This window comes from Balaenoptera ricei, chromosome 7, assembly GCF_028023285.1.
Source record: "Balaenoptera ricei isolate mBalRic1 chromosome 7, mBalRic1.hap2, whole genome shotgun sequence".
NCBI classification, from domain to species: domain Eukaryota; kingdom Metazoa; phylum Chordata; class Mammalia; order Artiodactyla; family Balaenopteridae; genus Balaenoptera; species Balaenoptera ricei.
The window spans coordinates 104,830,620-104,851,170 of record NC_082645.1 but is presented as its reverse complement, the minus strand read 5'-3'; positions in this window follow the sequence as shown (position 1 = coordinate 104,851,170).

The following is a 20,551-nucleotide window of genomic DNA, read 5'->3' as shown; positions in this document are numbered from 1 at the left end:
TAAAATGCTATCTCTAATACACAAGTTTTTGGGTAAACAAAATTACATCCACTCTGAAAATACGTTTTAGACAGTTTATAGCCAATAATTCCTTTGTAATAAATGTTTCCCTTGAGCCACAGAGAAATGCTTCTTGCCTTTAGCAGCTGGGCTACTTTTTATTCCGTTGTGATGCTTACTGTCCTTAAGGGCACTCAGAGTTTTTAATTTACAAAAAGTAGAGCGATCTCTCCATATGAGGTCAGAATAGAAACTAACATACATTGGTCCTTGGATTAATAAAATGTTTTTAGAGGAAAGTTTCTTGATAAATAGGATCTTAGGAGAAAATTTAGAAATGATTAGAGGTAAATAGGGCTGAATGGGTGTATTAGGGTTCTCCTCAGAAACAGAACCAATAGGATATATATATATATATATATATATATATATATATATATATATATATATATATATATATATATATAAAAGAGAGAGACAGATTGATTTATTTTAAGGAATTGACTTAAATTGACTGTGGGGCTCACAAGTCCAAAATCTGCAGGAGAGTCTGGAAATTGAGCAAACGTTAAAGTTGCAGTCTTGAGTCAGAAGGCTGGAAACTCAGGTAAAATTTCCATAAGGCAAACTGGAGGCAGAATTCCGGCAAGGGACCTCTGTATTTTAAGACCTTTAACTGATTAGATGAGGCCCACCCACATTTTGGAGAGTAATCTACTTTCCTTAAAGTCAATTGATTTAAATCTTAATCACATTTAGAGAATAACTTCACAGCAATATCTAGACTAGTGTTTGACTAAATAACTGGCAACCATAGACTATCAAGTTGACACATGAAATTACCCATCACAGTGGATATATTATTCAATGTCAAAGAATAAATTTTCATTAAGTATAAGCAAAACATAAATTCAAGCTAAGAGTTATATTTTAAAACCTGCAGTAGTGTAGGGATGACAAAATCTCTAAAATATCCTAAGTGCATATTCTTAAAGTTGAATCATATCTGAACATAAAGGAGGATTAACTGAATTTTAATGTTTTTACCTCTCCCTTTCAACAACAGAAAAAGTCATGTGTGAATCTAAAGTTCCCCACTTTGCCTGGTTTAACACAATAGGCCAAGAGAAGCCATGATCTGCAGCATTTGTAAAGCTAACAGAAAAACACTGCAGGGGAAGGTCTCAAAGCCACAGAGTAAGGTAAATACTAGGTTGTAATCTAATTAGCAAATGATAATAGAAGCCAATGGAAAACAGGCCACATGCCCAAGAACTACAGTTCCCTTGGGAAATACATGATTGATCACTTGGAGACAGGAAACAGATAGGGGAAAGCGAGGGAAAGCGTGTTCTTGCCTTTGACCTGAAACATAGATCACAGCTTCCACTCCAAGTGAAAGCATTTATAAAAAACCAAATGCTTTACATTCCAGCAGTCTGTCATTTACAGGAAGACAGGTGAAGTCCTCCAGCAGAACACCAGTGACTCATGCTATAAAATTCCTAACTTACCTAAGAAATATTGCTAGATGCAGAATTGCATTAGGAAAGTGGTATTTTTCTCAATTTGAAAACAAAAGGAGTAGTTTCTTAGGCCCTTACCCATCTCACTGCCATCAGCTGCTCATACAGAGACACATAAAACCCAAATTGTTACTAAGTCCAAGCTTGTACTGCTCATTGCACGGCAGGCTGGTAAATTGAGAGGCAAGTTCCTGGGGCAAGGAATAGCGACTTTACTCAGAAAGCCAGCAGACCAAGAAGGTGGTGGACTAGTGTCCCAAAGAACCATCTTCCCCGAGTTAGAATTCAGGTTCCTTTTATACAAAAAGAGGAAGGGGTATGGTTGGTTGTTACAAACTTGTTGGTGTCAGAATCCTTTGTTCTTGCAGCTGTCCTTGTAGGTCAGGTCATGAAGTTCTTGTAAACCTCCAACGAGACAAATTCTCTGTTCTGCAACTTTTTATCTCTATGTGAATGGAAAAGTGGTATACCTTTAAAGGTTAGAGCCTTGAGAACCTGGCAATCCTGTATATTTCAGGCTATAGGCAACATTTTTAACTTGTAGCAAGAGCAACAGAATACAAAGGTTAAACTGAAAGAAACAGATCCAATATGGAATCAGATTTGTTCTTCCCTATTACAAAATGTTAACAGTAGCCATGGTTACCCATCTTCCTGGTCACTTTTCAGCAGCTGCTTCTTAGAGGAAGTCACCATTACAATGTTAGTGCTGTTCCAGAGTCTCTACATCTCTGCCTCCAGAAGGGGTGTTCTGCTCCAAGACAGGACTTCAGCTGAAGAACTCAGCTCCATTCCACAAAGGAGAAAAGAGAGAGAATTTTGTCAGACTGAACAATGTGAACAATATTGTAGTACAGCTTAAGGGAATTTAACTGTTAGATTGTGGAATGGAGCCGTTGGACAGACCTCTGAGTATATCCTTCTCAGGCCACAGTTTAGATAAGGATGAACCCACAAGTATCATCCAGAAGTGTCTATGAGTGATGAGCTGGGAGAATTAGGATGGGCAAAAAACAGATCCTGAAGGACAGAATTGAGGGCACACAAATGTTTAGAAAATAGATGAAAGAAACCAAATAGTAGGAAAGGAAAAAAGAAGAATACTTCTCCTTTGCTCAGACCACATGGATGTTTGCAACAGAACAATGGGAGTGAGATCTAAACTCACTTTAGAAGTACAAGGGGATATAGGCAAGAAGGACATTGGAGAGTATTTCTATACCAACACAAAAGGCTGGTTTGTTTGCTCTGGTCAGAAAAGTAAAATTAAAAGTTATACACACATGATTTAATCAGGGAAAAACTAACTCCTCAAAGTAGTCATTTCTAGAATATTACTCCTCTCCTTTAAAATTTCCCTTCAATTACTTTCCATTACCTTTAGTTAAAAATTCTCATAAATAAATATTGACTACACCTAGTCACAATAATTTGGAACTAAGTAAAAGTCTTTCGATTATCTTTGAAAATGGGGGAGAGTCATATGTAACGAGAGGCATAAAAATACACTTTTTGATCCACTGATTCTACCTCCACGATTCTGTCCGAGGAAAAGAAATCAGTTAAAAATATATACACTTTGATGTTCCTTCATGTTCTCTCTCAAATATGTGCAATTCATACTCTTGGAAATAGTCAAAATATCCCCAATTACGAAAATGTTCAAATAAATTATACTGTCATTAGGTAGACTACCATACAGCTGTTAAAATAGTACTTATTAAGAGTTTTTAATTAAATGGGAAATACTTATAATAAAAGGCTGAAGAAAGTAAAGCAACATAGAAAAAAATATACATTATGATTTTAAAGCTTAAAAGATAGAGAAGGAAAAGAGCTGGGTAGAAGTATTAAAAATGGTAACAGTGGGTACCTTTGGGCAACTTTATTAAGATTAGTATGATACTGTGAGTCTTTATTTTTATTAGAATTTTCCATATTTTTCCAAATATTATATTTAAGAAGAGCAACATCAACAAATTAGTAAAAGAAGATAGAGAAAAAGAGGTAAAGTTGGTAACGAGAATACAGCTTTTTGCAGGTGGGAAGAGGGACGTCATTATATCCAGATAGGTAACAACTCCCAAATTTCAGAGATTGCTGGATTGCAAACAACTCATATGTGGTCGAGATTGAATCAGATACTAGAAATGTCAAGGTTACAGTATAGCCAGCATCTAATACCTCCATGACTTCACACTTTTATTTTCTGATATCTCAGGTCAAATATCAATGAGGAGCCTCTCAAAGAAGAGTAGCTTAGAAAGAGGAACAACAGAAAAACAAATCAAAGGATGAAGAGTACAAAATAAGAATGAGTGGACACAGTTATTATTTAAAACTTGCTGTGTTCCTTCCTCTAACTTAAAGATCTGATAAGAAAGCTGTGGGATCTTGATCAAGTTGTCCTTTGGAAAGCATTAGCTTTAGCCACATCTGGGGGCAGCATTTCCTCTCTCCATGCATAGGGGATAGGCCACAGCATGGCCTCCAAGGAGAACTCCACTGCTAAATGTTGAAGAGGAGCAGAACTGGGGAGTAGGCAGGACTGGAACCAAGGAACATACTAACCTTTCCTCAGGAGTCTCATAGAGTAAAATTATGTGCGTATCAATAAAACAAATATTAATGAGCACAGCATTGGTTGTTAATCAATATTTCTCTTTCCCTCTCTCTCTCTTTCTACTCTACATGTGTAATTATGTACAGAAATGTCATTAAATTTGTGGGTGGCATAAACTGTTCCCATTATTATATGTATAAGCTTTGTAAGTAAACCATGTTCTTCCTCTCATCACATATTCATAATGATCTCCTCCCCTAAAGTTAGGAGCAGTTGTGTGTTTGTTGGCAATAAGTTTAATATTATAAACAAAATATTTCCATTTTGAAAAGCAGAAATATTGAAATTGATTTGTGTTTGAAATGTAAAAATGTAGTATAAAGATAAAAAGTAAAGATAAAATAGAAGCAGAAATTTATAGAATTTTGAATGAAGTAGAATTATCAGAGTCTTAGCAAATCATATAATTTGGATCTGTGCTGTGTTGCACTCACTTGAGTAAGCTCCCCTGAAAAGCCATAATCATATTTTTACTGACTTGAGAGAAAACTATTTGGTAGTCCTCTCATACAGAATGAGGTATCAGTTCTTTGTGAAGGTAAGAACTTGATCAATAATCTTTAACATGCTGAAGATAACTGAATTCAACACAGGACTCTTGCTAAATTGGGAGAGGAGAGGGCTGCAGAAAATGTTGTAGGTCATGATGAATGATCCAGGAACCACAGCCTTTAAATGGATAAGTTTTCATCCCTCATTTAAAAAAACATATCTGCTTCTATATAGTGTTATATAATTATACAGACCTGGCTGCAAATCAGAGTCATCCAAGGAGTTTTTGGTTTTTAATATGGGTTCTGGAGGTCCCATCCTTGCAATTCTGTTTTAGTAGGACCAGTGGACTAAGGTAGGGCCTGGAAATCAATATTTTTAAAATTCTGATGCAGGTTGTACAAGGGCTACTATTTGAGAAATAAGCAGAGAGTGAAGGTAGAAGAGGGGCAAGTATTGGGGTCACTTAGAAAAGTATTGTCCAACTACAAACTCCTACTTAACCTTCTCATTCTTCTCTCTCTCCTTTTCGCCTCTCCCTCTCCTCCTTCTCAGGAAGGAGAGGCCATTAGATCACCAAGACAGGAAGGCAGACAAGTCCAAGTCCCATAACAAGAGGAGTTGGAAGCAGGGGGAAAGAGTTTCTGGGAAAAGTCAGAGTCAGTGAAGGAGATGCATAAACAGAATTTGAATGAGAACCAATTGATGTCCCATCATCAAAACTAAGAAAGAAAACCTATTAAAACTGTGTGTGTGTGTGTTTAGTGTGTGTGTGTGTGTGTGTGTGTGTTGAGGGGGTGAAGCTGGTGAGAGTGGGGAAGTCCACAGTGTCAAATGTATAGTAAGGATGGGGAAATGAAGATAGAAAAACAACTTGGCATCTAGTAGACAAAGGTGATTCTTCAGAAATCTGGCATGGGTCCAAGAAAAACAACCAGTAAATTGTGAGGGAGTTGAGGCAACTAGCATACATACATTTATTATCTATTTACTCATTTATTTATTTCATTCATTTATTTGACAAATATTTATTGAGCATTCTTTTAGATACTGGGAATACCATTCAACCACAGACATTGTCTCTATCCTCATGGATCTTATAAAAGCCCTTGTTTGAAAAGGCTTTTTTTTTTTTCTGATTCTGGTAGATGCAGTAAGCTATATAGTCCATTAAATTTTTTTTCCAGTTTTATGGAGATATAACTAATATATAACATTGTATAAGTTTAAGGTGTACATCTGATTTGATATAAATATATAATGCAAAATGATCACCACAGTCAATTTAGTCAATATCCATCACCTCACATAGTTAGAATTTTTTTTCTTGTGATGAGAATCTTTAAGATCTACTCTCTTAGGAACTTTAAAATATACAGTATTGTTAAATATAGTCATTAAGCTGGACTTTACATCCCCAAGAACTTATTTATCTTATAAACTGGAAGTTTGTACCATTTGACCACCTTCACTTTCATATAGGGGAGATTTGTGTATGACTGAAAGAAAGGATAAAACACCTAGAAAGGAAATTCAAACATTGAAGTTGCAAGAGAAAAAATAAATAATGAAAAACAGAAGTCCGTTTGGAAGTGGAATGGAGGAAATAAGAAAAGGGAGTTGGACTTAGAAAGAGAGATGGTCTGCTCTTCCCCTGAGACAGAAGTAAGGAAGAGAGAACATACTGGAAACAGAATAGAAATAAAGAAGAGACAAAACACTGTAGTTATTTCAAATATACACCTGTTAAACACAGGCTTAGAGACATTACTGAAAGTGTAAGCCATATTGAAAGAAACAATATTCTGCTACATATGTTACAATCAAAACCCACAGTGTCTAAGTTTACCAATACTCAATTATTACATGAATAATGAACAAATGAGAATTTGCATTCTTTTTTTTTACTTTTGTTCATATTAAATAGTGTTTACTGAACTCATTACTGCCATTCTTACTGGTGGTTTTTATATCAAAATGGAATTTGATGAGCCTCCCATAGTGACAAATCGTTCTTTGATTCCCCAGGTTAATTTAAAAGACTCAAAGAAACACTCATGGGGCAAGTTTTAGGCTCACCACACAAGATGCTTTGTTTGGGACCTGTATGGATTCCATCAGTTATCCAGGACCGAGAACTGCTGAGAAGTTGAGGATGATATCTTGTGGCTTTTGAGAAGGGAGGTTCATTATCCAGGCAGACATCTGAATAAGATGGCCCCTAAGACCAGTCTGAGTTCAGGAAGCTACAATTAGAGGGATTTCTACTTATTTTCATACCATCCAACAAATCATGCTTGGTCAATCCAATCTGTTTGTCAAGGTGTCTAAAATAATTGGTGTGTCCAAGAAACAATAAGTTCACTGCTGCTCTGGTTCATTTGGTAGTTTGGAAAGAGATATTATAGCCCTCCTAAAACTCATTCTATCCCCTCAGAAAAATAGCATTCATTTCAGTAGCTGCAGCTGGCCTCTGTCTTTGTAACGCTCTTTGGCATTCAGCAAGACAGCCATATTGTAGCTGCAAGCTATTATAACAACACACTGACTTCCAGATTTACAACTGTGTGCTTGTCATTTCCAGATGTAGTTTTACTAAGACAGTTGTGCAGGAAACATTGTGAGAAGCAGCAGATTTCCAGTAAAACATGCCTATAAACACTATGGTTTCTGGCAAAGGGGGGAAAAATGGTTTACACCCAGATGCCTTAGAAAAATATAGTCTATTCTTTGTTCATATTTACCCTGAGGGTTTAAGTATAATCTACAGGCTTTGTTTAAGCTTTGTTTGTCCCTCCCTGACACTGGAACGGCCTACCTAGACCCCTGTGTCCAGTAAATATTTTGAATACTGAGATATATATATATTTTCTGCCTATTGTTCCACTAACAATTTAGGAATTTTCTAATAGAAATTCAGAATCTTAACTACAAAAACAATTACTGTGAGTATTTTGGATTGATCTCCATAATCTATAAGCCTCTGAGCAGCACCTGGACAGGTTAATTGGAAAGCAGAAACCGAAACTTCCTGTGGGAAGTCATAGACCCATGAGTTCATGAATACTTCTCTACATCCCATTGAACATGCTGCCTGATTTTTCCCTTAGCACAAGCCTACATGATTCAAAGGGCATGTTTTGGCAGGAAACAAATTAGCACATATGGGTGTGGGTGGCAGTTTCTTAATGCCCAAGATGGGTCCACCCTTATTTTCAGCAATGACTGTTATCAATGTAATACCAAGTCAAGGAAGAAATTGGTTGTAACAGATCCATCCTTCAGCAAAGTTGGGAAGTAGATAAAATTCATCTCTGACTCCATATCTGTTATTCTTACTTTTCTCTTAAACCAACCTCTTTTTTTAGGGACCCACTGTAATGTTGCTGGCATATCAGGGCTCCCCTTAATTTTGGCGTTGCCATCGACTCTACTCAGTATTCCAGAATGATCTATCTCATTCTTTCCTTCATCAACACTTACGTGCCTTCAGCCCTCCATCCACCCTCATTCTCACCCTTCCCTTTCTATATATTCCTATTAATGAAATTAATAACAACTACAGTGTTGATGCCCTAGGAGTATATTACATGGAATGATTGAGCTTGAACAACTACAGTGTTGATGCCCTAGGAGTATATTACATGGAATGATTGAGCTTGAAGAGATGATCCTCATACATTCAATAATTCAACATCTTAACTTTGTAATTTCAAACCTTTTTTTTTCTGTGGAGACTTATGATTCCACAGAATAATCCTGAGACTCATATAGAGTTCAGATGCGGAGATCAGCAAAAAATACAAACCAAAATTAATTAACTAATTCATTAATTAATTTTAAAAAAGAGTTCTGGTTTGTTCTACCAGAGCAGCTTCACTTCTTTGCAAAATACACTTTTGGATTCATGTGAGATCTGTAGTTATAAAGGGGTTACAAAAGAAAAAGAAAAAAGAAAGAGTACCACTGCCTTAACCTAGAGAAATAAATCAGTTTAAGACTGTGCCATATCAGTGATAAAGACAGGTTGGGATGTCTTATAAAAGGCTCTTAATATCACATGTGTGTGACACATACTGTTCCCAATTGTTGGTGAGAGCGCCATCCTTGTGGTTTAAGCCTCATGGTTCTGAAGTACAGTCCAACTGCCACGCCTCCTTGGCAATCCTAATCTGAGTTCATGCTCCATGGAACGAAAGACTGGGGAAAAATCATAGAAAGTTGGTGAGTAAGAGTATCCTCCCACAGGTCAGGACAGATTCTGGGATCCATAAGCAACTAGCTAGGCAGCCTCTATCCCTAACTGTGTTCAAGGTAATGGAGTATCCTGCCTGGCCAGGAGTGCATTGCTGACCCACCATTTGTATAAGTAGAGTTACTACAGAGCGAGGGAGAGCTGTGTTCTTCCCAACTGAGGGGCGCTGGGTAGACATGCACACACATTCAGTACAGTAACAGAGCAGGACATTCGTAGGAGTTGGCTCTGACCGCTGACGGAAGCGCAGTGTCCTTTTCCCAAAGATTTTTTGAATTAGCCAAAAATATGTGGGTATGATATTTTCTCTGGATTTAAAATAATAGGGTGAATAAAAGATGTCTGTAGAATACAACCTCTTTCAAGTAAGGGTCTCATTCTCATGTCATGGCTCCCATTTCCTCGTTCAGAAACTTCCAACCATCAGGCCGGCAATACAAATAATGGGCAAATGGTCATATCAAGCTTGGAATTGGAATTCTTATTTTTAAAACTTTGCTGAAGAAAGAGAATATCCATCAGGCAGAACTAATTAAATAAGAAGCATTATTATTAGAATTTGCATTTCATAAGCCTCTAAAGTAAAATGATGCAAATATATTGACTAGGGTTGGCAGTTATTATGGAGAATTATTGCCCTGTGGATTGCAAAGTGATTGACAGTGACATACTCAACATAATGGGCTCAGAGCAGTATCATTTGTTAATGGTGAGATCCCTTACCCCAAAACTAAAGGAAAGAGACATTTATTTAGCAGCCTATATGTAAACTGCTTCTTCTTTCTCTATTTCTCTTTTCCTAGAACCAGGTTTTCAGTCTATGGTTATATTTTCATTAACTGAGATTATTTCTTCATAACTTATTAGTTACAAAACAATGCACTCTTCCAAAAAGAAGAGGTCTTTAAGTCAACATAAACCAGTTGAGGAGAATAACATGTAACTCACGATGTCAAAGCAACAACAAGAAAATAAATCTAATCCACTTGTGTAATCTCTGGGGAGTTTTAACTAGCAAGATTGCCTCCAGAATATAAAAGTGAATGGCTCACCAGGGGTGTCCTTGGTGGGTAGAACAAGAAGGAGTAAGAGAAGGGAGAAAACAGGAAGGGGAAGAAGAGGAAACCAAAAAAAAGACAGTGGGGAAAAAGGAGAAACAACGGATACCTGTGTTTTAAATATGTGGAGAGAGAAAACGACATGATCTGCATGCTTTATTTTCATGTGTTCAAGCTATTACATCACACAGGAGAGATATAATAAAGCATACAAGTGAGTGGTTAGGTCACCCTAATGAATACAAATAAAATATCTCTTTCTCCTAAAGAGGTGGAGCATTTTATTAACTAGCATTTGGAGAGTGTTATTATTTTTTATGTCTAAGATTTTAATGGATCCTATTTTTCTGGAAGGCTGTGGAGGCAGTGACAAATGTCGCAGAGACTACCAACCTCTTATTTCGTGTTTGTAAAACAAAGCAAGGCATTCACAGAAGAGAAAAACAAATCAGTTAACCTTTGGATTTATCGATGAAGTTTAGATATCAGCAAATTTTGTAAAATCTGCCACCCCTATTGTGGTTAAAATAACCCCAACGAACATAAGGAAGATGTTTTATTATATGACAGTACATGGGTATCATTCATGAATCCTGGATGTTGTGAGGATAAATGAAGGAATATGCATTAAAAACGATCTCTTTAGATGAGGCAATAAATAGAGGTAGTACCCTGGGGAAAGTTAGAGCTGAAAATCTCTAAAGGATTAGATTTTTAGAAAAAAAAATGAAAATTGATATTCCAAGAACAATATTGAAAACATTTAATTTTGTATATAATGGTGAGAGAGAAAGTATTTCACACTTTAATTAATCAGAATACACAAAATATCAGTAAAGTCACAGTCACTTACATAAATAATATATCTAATAAAAATAACAATATATAATAATATTTCCATACGCATATGTATATATAAATACATATAGCCATAAAAGTAAATACATATAAACACTATATATCCATATGTGTAAATATTATATACAATTTAATTTTTTCTTTTTCATTTGTTTCTCGTTTGTGCAAAAACACTGCATATTCGTAGACGTGAGAGTGTATGGAATTATCAATGACATTTGGTATATTTGGTGTAAATCTTCTCAAAATTCTGTATCAGACCTCTAAATTTTGTTCGAACAGGAGAAACTCATATCACTATATACAGAGTCACAACATTCAAGATTTCTAATAGATCTGTCAAAGCTTTATGTAAAGAGAAACCAAGTCCATTTTCTACTTATTTTTTTAAAATTTTCTATTAGAAAAAAGTAAAGCCTTGCTAACCTTCATCAAAGTACAGAGTCAGATGATGGAGAATGTTTACATTGTCGAGATGCTTGGTGTTCCACCTAGTAAATATAACATTACATTTCATTGGTGATGGAATTATTTCAATTCGCCATGGCACTACTTTTCTGAAACTATCTGTGGACCCATGTAGGTCAAGGGGAAGGAAAATTAAGGGTCATCCTAAGTTTATCCCATATAGTGTTTTCATTTTCTATCCAGCTAAGTACATCCAGGCTCCCTGTTGGGCAAGCCTTTTTTTCCCTTGTGTGTTATTTTCAGAAAAAAAGACTGCATATGACAGTCTCAGAATCTCACCAGCCTGAACACAGGTGGTAAAGATTACAGCACGCTGAGTATTGACCTTTAGAAGCTGCCTTTCTCCTCAAGGTTCTTCTCTTTTGACAATTAGACTGGTTTTTCCTCAATTAATTTCATTACCAAAACTCATTTTGCCTTTTATTTTTCCTCGGTGAGTGTTACCTAAAATTGTCAACAAAGTTTAGGGATGTTCAAAGCAGTTGTCAGGCCAAACTATTACAAATAGTTATCCTCCAATCCTTTGGCATGCTGGCATCAAGAGCCTGAAGATAATGTATACATTATTTAAATGCTGGCTTTCCTTTATCAACAGGTACATAAGCTAATGAATTTCAACTGGTTGCCTGAGATGAGCAATGAATAGGGACGAGGAGAAAGAAGTCAGGGACAGCAAGTAGGGGGCCCACCATAAATCACAAGATAAGGGGCATTTATGAGCTGGTTGTAAATTGTCAGTATAATGCTACAAAGTGAGCCTATACTTTGATCATAAATACAGAAGAAAGCTAAAACAATATGAACTGGGGTGCCCAAATAAAATAGAGGATACAACCGTACTGTTCATTGATCCAAAAATGACATTCAGGTCTTCAAAGTAAGAGATAAGATTGGAAAATTTGTAAGAGAGATTAGAGTACAAATATTTTCTTTATCACTGAGCTAAAGTAATAACACTATTAACCTGGAAAACTCACACATGTGCTAGATTTTTACAATCATCAAAATGCAACAGTGGGTATTATTTTACATTGTAAAACTTGGGGGAGATATGAGAGTGTCTCCCTTTTTCATTATGGGCAAGCTATTTAGCAGATTCTTTTCTGACAGAAAGTTTAGACCTATTAAGTTTTCAAGTTAAGAATCTGCTTCCAACTCTACTTCAAACAGTGATAAAATCACTATAATAATATCTTAGTACTATAAAACATGTTTAAATGCAGCACTAAGCCATTATCTGCATTGTTTTATTTTGCTCAAATAAATTAAAGCTCAACCATTGATCTGAGATAAAAATTACCATTTTAATATGCACTTAAAATTTGGTATAATTTTAGAAGACAGTACAGTTAGACTTTTGATCTCAAATGAGCAGGTGATAAAAGTGTCATGTAAGATTTGCTTATATTTTAAAATTTCATTAAAAGAGGATTAACTTTTCAGAGAAAATATGAAAAAAAAATAATTAAAATTGAAAGCCTCAATAAATTTACCTTAGCAGTGTCACATAACATTTTGCAAATGCAACAGAAATGTGGTAGCAAAGTGAATCATTCTAGGAAGTCTTAAAACAAATAATAGGAAAATCCATTTTTATACAAGTCAGAGCAATTGCTCTGATTTATCAGGCACCCAGGGAAACAGTAGAAGAGAAACAAGGAGTTGCCTCCATCAGTAGATGCTATAAAGACCAGAAGTGCCCGTGTTGCCAAAGATAAGTGAAAACATTCTTTAATTTCCTTTGACAGTTTTGCTTAAGTCCATAAATCAGAACTATTCCTTTAACTGTTTCTCAAAAAAATAGGGCTGAAAACCAGCAACTCAAGGCGCAAGATATCTTAGAGATACAAACTTAAGAAACTTTAGGTTTGAACGGGATCTTAGAAACAAGATTATCTTGTCCAGCTGGCCTGAGTTCAAGGCCAGTACAGAAAAGAAGACAGAAGTGAGTGGAATGTACAGAAATTGAGTTGGGATCCTGAGCAAACTGCAGCTAAAATCTCCCTTACCTCTAGACTTTCCATTTTATATAAACTAATATATCTATACAATTTAGGACTGTTTTGAGTTGTGTTTTCTGCCACCCAAGGATATTAACATGTGTAGAGTTCTTTCCTCTCATCATGTTTCCTGACTTACATAGCTAGCTCTTGATCATAAAGGCCACATCCTGTTTGATATGCTAGTAAAACGTGTTAAAATTTTTTTTTGTTCTGAAGAATATTGACAACGTACAGTGATTGTTAAAGATCCTCTTTCAAGGGATAAGTTTTTCTCTTTTCATTTATATTAACCAGACCCTAATTTTGTTGAAGAGAGTGATAATAATACATTAATCTAAGTTTGTATCTTTGAATAAAAGCAAAAAGTCCAATAAGCAAACACTCATACACCTAGAGAAGTCTGATTGTGGTGGAATCATTTATTTTCCACTTCAAATCAGAGTTAAAAAATAAATTGGGCAACTGGAATTAGTAGGAAGTGGGCCTCTGTGGCACAGCAAGGAAATAAAAAAGCTCTTTCACTTGGTTTACTGTAATTTACCACATCATTTTTTCTTCTCTGTCTCTTGACTCTCTTTCCAGGCTGCATGTGCTCTTGTCCGTCACTCTATAGTTTGCAGCTATTGTATTACTCCTGGCCTAAATCACTTGTCCTCACCTTTGGCTCCCTATTAGAATCACCTGAGGAGTTTTTAACTGATGCTCAGGACATTAACCCAGACCAATTAAATTGGAATCTTTGGAGGTGGGGCCCAGGCATCTGATTTCACTGTACTGCCAAATTTGAAAACCAGTGGCCTAGACAATTTGGCCTCTCCAGTTCTGGAAGGCCATGTGGAAAACATGGTCTGCAAGGTTTATGGGAAAAGGATCAGCGAAGAGGGCAACATCTTCTTCACGTGTGAATTAAAGAGCTCCTTTTGCTCCTTTTTGTGTGTCTCTTCTCACAGTATTGCAGGGATCCAAAGAGTCAATATCCAGGTGTTGACCTGGGTAAAAGAAGCAATGACAAAGGCCACTTAAATCTGCCTCTGGACCAGAACTTTCAGTAACAAGGCTAGGAGAGCCTTGTGGCTAAGTCGATTCATTCCAGCAGCTCATAGGTAGGAGGTTCTAGAGGGATTTGGGCACAAAATGCTATCTCATGATAGACAATGTCCTATTTCCTTGTAGATTTTTCTGTGCATCTATCCTCCAGGGATCTAGTATAGGAATCAGGATCAACATATGGATATCTGGTGCTGATCATCTCCATCACAGCTGACCATGAAACCATTCCCATGTCCCTAATCCATGACACGCTTCCCTGGTGGGTAACCCAGCCACGTTCTTCCTGAAGACACAAGGTTGCTGTGGTTACCATGCTGTTATCAGCCTAGCTCTTCTCTTTTAATGCACACCTCACCTCCCCACACGAGGTTTAGTTTTCCGACATCTTTGTATGCATGTACAAATTTATTTCAATAGGTACAAATATTATCATGCTTACTTATCCATGCCTTATCCATTTTTTTTCTTTTTCAGTAATAGTAAGATAAGGACCTCAGATAAATTTTCTATCTTCACATTTTCTCACTTAAATTTTTTTACTCATGACCTAGGTTACTTAGACCTTTGCTGATCTGCCTCATAATTCTTTTCCATAATCACTAATAAGTTCTGCATATTAAAATTGTAGACCGTTCAACATTGCCATCATGTTGAAATACATCTCTACGTGTCAATATAGCCAGCTGAGTAAACATTAAAGCATAATTGAATTTTTCAGCAATGACATTTTAATTAAGAAATGTTCTTGGGCTTTTAAGAGTTCAATATATTTCTTTGTAAGAATTTGCCCCCTCAGAATTTGCTTGAAAAATATAACTGAGCCTGCTACTGAAATGACTTGCCATTGTTTTACCCTAGTAGTGGGCAAAACATATCATTTAGGGTCAACGTAACCTGTATAATTTTGTTGGCCAATACTTATTAGTACAAAATGGTAAGCATGAAAATGGATGCCATGAAGTAAGCCAATACAAGGTACTTTACAGGATTATTTTAGATATTTTTCTGTCTAGATTTACAAGTTCAACTTATACATATCTAACAGCAGGTGAATCTATTTTTAGCCTGGGATAAAATAGCATCTTTTTCCTTTACATATGCTCTTGGGGAGGAAAAAACACTGCATGTTATTAAGATAGTTAAATATGATATTATAATGAGTAGATATCGTAGTTGCATTGAGTATGTTTTTAAAGAAATGAAACATGTAGGTAAAATTCTCAGTCTTTAATGGTTATGATTTCCATTTATGTTTTCCTTGGATTTCAAAAAAGGAAGTCCATGAGTCTTTTTGATACCTACTGGATTCAATGCCACACTCTTTGAACTTAGCCACGGCTTGATATCCATAGTTTTCTTCATAGCTATGGGTTACTTCTCACAGACCAGCCCTTCTTTTTGCTCATGGATCAATTAGTGTTCAAGGAGACATTGACAGAAAGAACCAATAAATCAATAGTTACTTCAGGGGCATATTCTGTATAACATTTTCTTTTTGGAGTTTTAGAAGATGTTAGATTTATAAGATATATTCTCTTCCCTATAGAACTTACAATGTTGTAAGGACTATATATCAAGGTAAACTTATAAAAGAGACAAAAAGCATAAAAGATGTAAGCCTAGGTAAATAAAAGGACAATATATCCCTTCCCAAGCTCTTTTCCAAAAGCCTAGAAGATATTTTTTCCTTTGTATGTATGTAGGTATATATACATATATCTATGTATCTATGTATTTATTACATAAAATCATATTGTAGGTTGTGTAGTGGAAATCTGTCATCTTACTCGTTCAAGAATCTGAAACTTCTCTAGTAGTTGTGGAATATTCTCTTGCATCTCCAACTTTCCCAGATCCCTGGCATCTAAAACACAATGCAAAATCTACTTTCAGCCACTCCAATGCTCTCACCCTGAACTTTGAGTTGAAATGCAATGACACACAAATGCAGGGACAGAAACATATACTTTCCGTGACAATAGTTTTCTAGCCATTGTTCTGTGATTGTGAAGTAGATATTTAAGCTATTGCCTTGGTCACTAAGGATGAAAGTCATACTGAAGGCAAGCTTCTGGAGAAATGAGTTCCTACTCCCATTTGAAAATGAGAGGAAAAGGAATTAAAAGCTCGTGTAGAGTAAATTGGATTTTTTTTACTAACGGCTGTAGCAGTCTAAGAACTTCTTGTCTGAGTCAACCTTGTTTTATTCTGATTCTGTTAGGTATTATAAAAAATGATTATCACATACACAACCTTATGCCTAACAGGTGTAAGCTGCTATTCTAAAAAGGACACAACTGGACACACTGCTACATGAAACACAACCAGGAAATTAGATTTATAGAAAAAGACACAAATCAAAGTCATGGTGAAGGATCATTTTTGTTACTTTAATGGTTTCTTCAACTCTAGAGCATGCTTTCCAAGGATCCATAATTCCCAGTATAAATGTGCTACAGGTCTTACAATCTGGATATCCGTTCCCACTGAAGATATAGCTCTGAGGCTAAAATGTATTAAAATGCCTCAGTAGTTTCAGTCTAGAGGTAGACCGTTGTCTCAAATATCTCCAGATCGATGATATATCAGTTGTTCATATCATATATTAACCTTTGAATTAAAACCTATGATCAGGAGAACAGTCTTACAACTTCTTATTTTATTTCTCTGGTTGCTTACTATATTATTTCTTTTGTGTTAGTTCAATATATTAGATAACTAAAATGACCATGTAATCCTTTTGCCCTTTCTCATCTGTCTTATTTCTTATAAATCCCTGTGCTTGCTAATTGTCCTTTCCGAAAGATTTGCAGCAATTTCCAGTATGGTTGGATTTGTCATCTGGCACCAGAACCCTCTAATAAGCCCAAATGTATAAGCCCAAATGTAGCACACAGTCATAATCACATCTCCTGTTCTATTAAATAGAAGAATAAATACCATTAATCCCAGCATGTCTATGTGTCTTAACTGGACCTATGGTTAAATTATTTTCTCCTATGACAACATGGAAATGATTACATGATTTAACTCCTCCCGAAGTTTTAGTCCTCTGTAATGAGACCAGTGAAGTACAGATAATAATTTGTACCAGCCCCGCTCCCATAAACAACATATTCATATCCCCTCATTTTGTACCCGTAAGGCTATTCTTCCTGTGAAATCGGATGCCCCCTTGCGTTCATCATGTCAGAATTAGACCAGTGCTTTACATATGACCATCTGGCCCATTTTCCATGTAAACTTCCAGGCTGCTTGTATTTTATTGAGATAAATCTATGTTCATTTATTAGAAGGGGATCTGAGTCACTGACGCACTGGTTTGTACAAAGTTATACCTTGTCTAGGAATTCCTAAAATAAACTATGTGTTCTGCAGTTTATTCCTGACTATGGCCCAGATAGCAAATGAAACAGCACAAGTGTTAGAGGCCTAATAAACCAGCATATATTAATCCATGGAAAGAGTTCTAAGCAACAGACTTGCCCTCAAGTATTTACTGGCCATGAAGGTGGAGTCTATGCAATTACTAAAATATCTCATTTCATCCAAGAAAGCAATTCAGGAAAAGTAAAACAATCAATTTACCAATTGAGATAAAAGGTCTCCTGGTTATGAAAGGTCAGCCAAACTGCTCCTTGGAACTATTCTTCTGGTTAGGCTGAGGCCAAGTAAGAGGACTGGAAATAAAAAGTAAGTTCTAAATGCTTCTTATGATACTCTGACGTTCCTCTTATTTCTTGCCCCTCTCTACTGTCTGATTTGCAGGTGCTTCAATATACTGCTCAGCCATTATTCTGAGCTGATATCTAGCTGATGAAACCCATTCAACTTAGTCCCTCTGGAAGCTGAGATTGCCCAGAAAATGAGTTTGAGAATCACATGGGAGAGATGCTGCAGATTCAGATTAAGGTGAAGCCATGTAAGGACCATACCAGCCTTGCACCCAGAGACACAGGATTCTTAGAAAACTCACAAATAAATATACTTTCTCCCTGGTGACTCTTCCAGTCTGCTCAAGGGAAACTCGTCCTTGATATTTTTAGTCAGTCAGCTTACCCTAGGGTAAAATAAAATAAGATTCTGTTTCATAGACCATATGTGGATTTTGCCTTTTTAAACTACACTTTTCTGAGAGACAATCTATAAATGACTGAGCTCCTTTTTATGCAAGTAAACGTCAGTGAGTTCTAGCTAAATGTGTCTATGAGCCATTCTTTAACAACCATGAATTGAGTGGTTCCTTTGTTCAGTGTTTTATGTGTTTTAAATGCATTCAGTCGGTTAATCCTCGCAGTGACTCCTGGAAACTAGGTACTCTTTTGTGGCTGTTTTCCATATGAAGAAACAGGCAGAATACAGGTAAGTAACCTGCCCAAGTTAGCTATGAAGTGAGGGAGCCATGAACTCAACCCAATCACTTTGCCTTCTTTCTTTCTTTATTTTTTAAATTGAAGAATAATACAATCATCCCTCAGGAGCCTAGGGGGGTTGGTTCCAACCCCATCACTTCCCACCACACCACTGATTCCAAAATCTGAGGATGCACAAGTCCCTTATATAAAATGGTGTACTATTTGCAATATCACCTGCACACATCCTCCCATACACTTTAAATCACCTCTAGATTACTTATAATACCTAATACGATGTAAATGTAAATACTTTGTAAATAATTGCCAGAGCATGGTACATTCAAGTATTGCTTTTGGGAACTTTACAAATTTTTTTTTTAATGTTTTCAGTCTGTGCTTGGTTGAATCTGTGGAGGCAGCACCCTCGGATACAGAAGACCGCCCGTATACACAAAAAGCAGATACATAACAAGTGCACAGTTTGAGAATTTTTCACAAACTGAACCCACATATGTAAGCAACACTCGATTAGAGAAACATAACATTATCAGCACCCTCAAAGTACCCCTGGTACTCCCTTTAAGTCCCTATCTTTTGCTACCTATGCTTAAACGCTATCTATGCTTAAATGCTCTCCTGATATACCTTCTACCAGTACATTACCTTTGCTGTTTTGTGCCCTTTAAATAAATGAATGTGTACAGTATGATAGTATATGCTCTTTTCTGTTTGACTTTTTGTTGTTGTTGTTCAACGTATTTCTTAGATTCATTTATATTTTCCATATAGGTGTACATTCTTCACGTTCACTGATGTGTAACTCCATTGTGTGAATATATGAGAATTTCCTCATCCATTCTAATATTGATGGGAACTTGAGTAGTTTACACTTTGGGCCTGGTAAACATATGGACTCTTTTCTTCTTCACATACACTTAGGAGTGGAATTGATGCATCATAGGATGTGTGTATGTTCATCTATAGAAGATACTGTCAAACAGTTTCCAGAGAGGATAACCACGACATTCCCATGAATAGTCTACAAGAGTTCTGGTTGCTTCATGTCCTTGTCAACACTTGATATTGAATGTCTTTTTTATTTTGGCTGCTCTGGTGTATGTGTAGTTTTGTCACATTGTGGTTTTAATAGGTATTTTCCTGATGAATAATAGCTATGAGCAACTTTTCATATGTTCATTAGCCACATAATATCCTCTGTTTTCAAGGGTCTGTTCAAGTCTTTTACTTTTTTTCATATTGGGCAGTCTGTCTTTTCCTTATTAATTTGTTGGAGTGGTGTATATATTTTGGATATGACTCATTGGCAAGTATATGGATTGAGAATAACTTCTACCATTTTTGTGTTGTATTTTTACTCTCTTAATGGTATCTTTTGGTGAACATGAGTTCTTAATTTAAAAAAAAAAAATCATCTTTATTCTCCTTGTTTATAGTTGGGTACTTTTGTGTCCTGTTTAAGAAATCTTTGCCAATGCCAGGGTCACAAGGATGTCCTTCTGTTTTTCTCTAAAAGCTTTCTTGTTTCTCCTTTTACACTTAGATCTGCAATCCATCTGGAATTGTGCTTTGTGTATGGATTGAAGCGGGGGCCAAGGAACATATTTTTAGTCCATATGGATAACAAATTGACCCAGCATTGTTTATTGAAAAGATCAGCTTTTCTACTGTACTCTAGCATCCTTTTGGTATAAATCAGATGTTGGTATGTGTGGACTGATATCTGGACTCTATTCTGCACCCTTAGTCAACTTATCTTTCCTTGAACCAATATGGAACTGCCTTATTGATTATACCTTGATTATGTCTTGATATATCTTACTGTAAGTCTCCCAACTTTGTAGT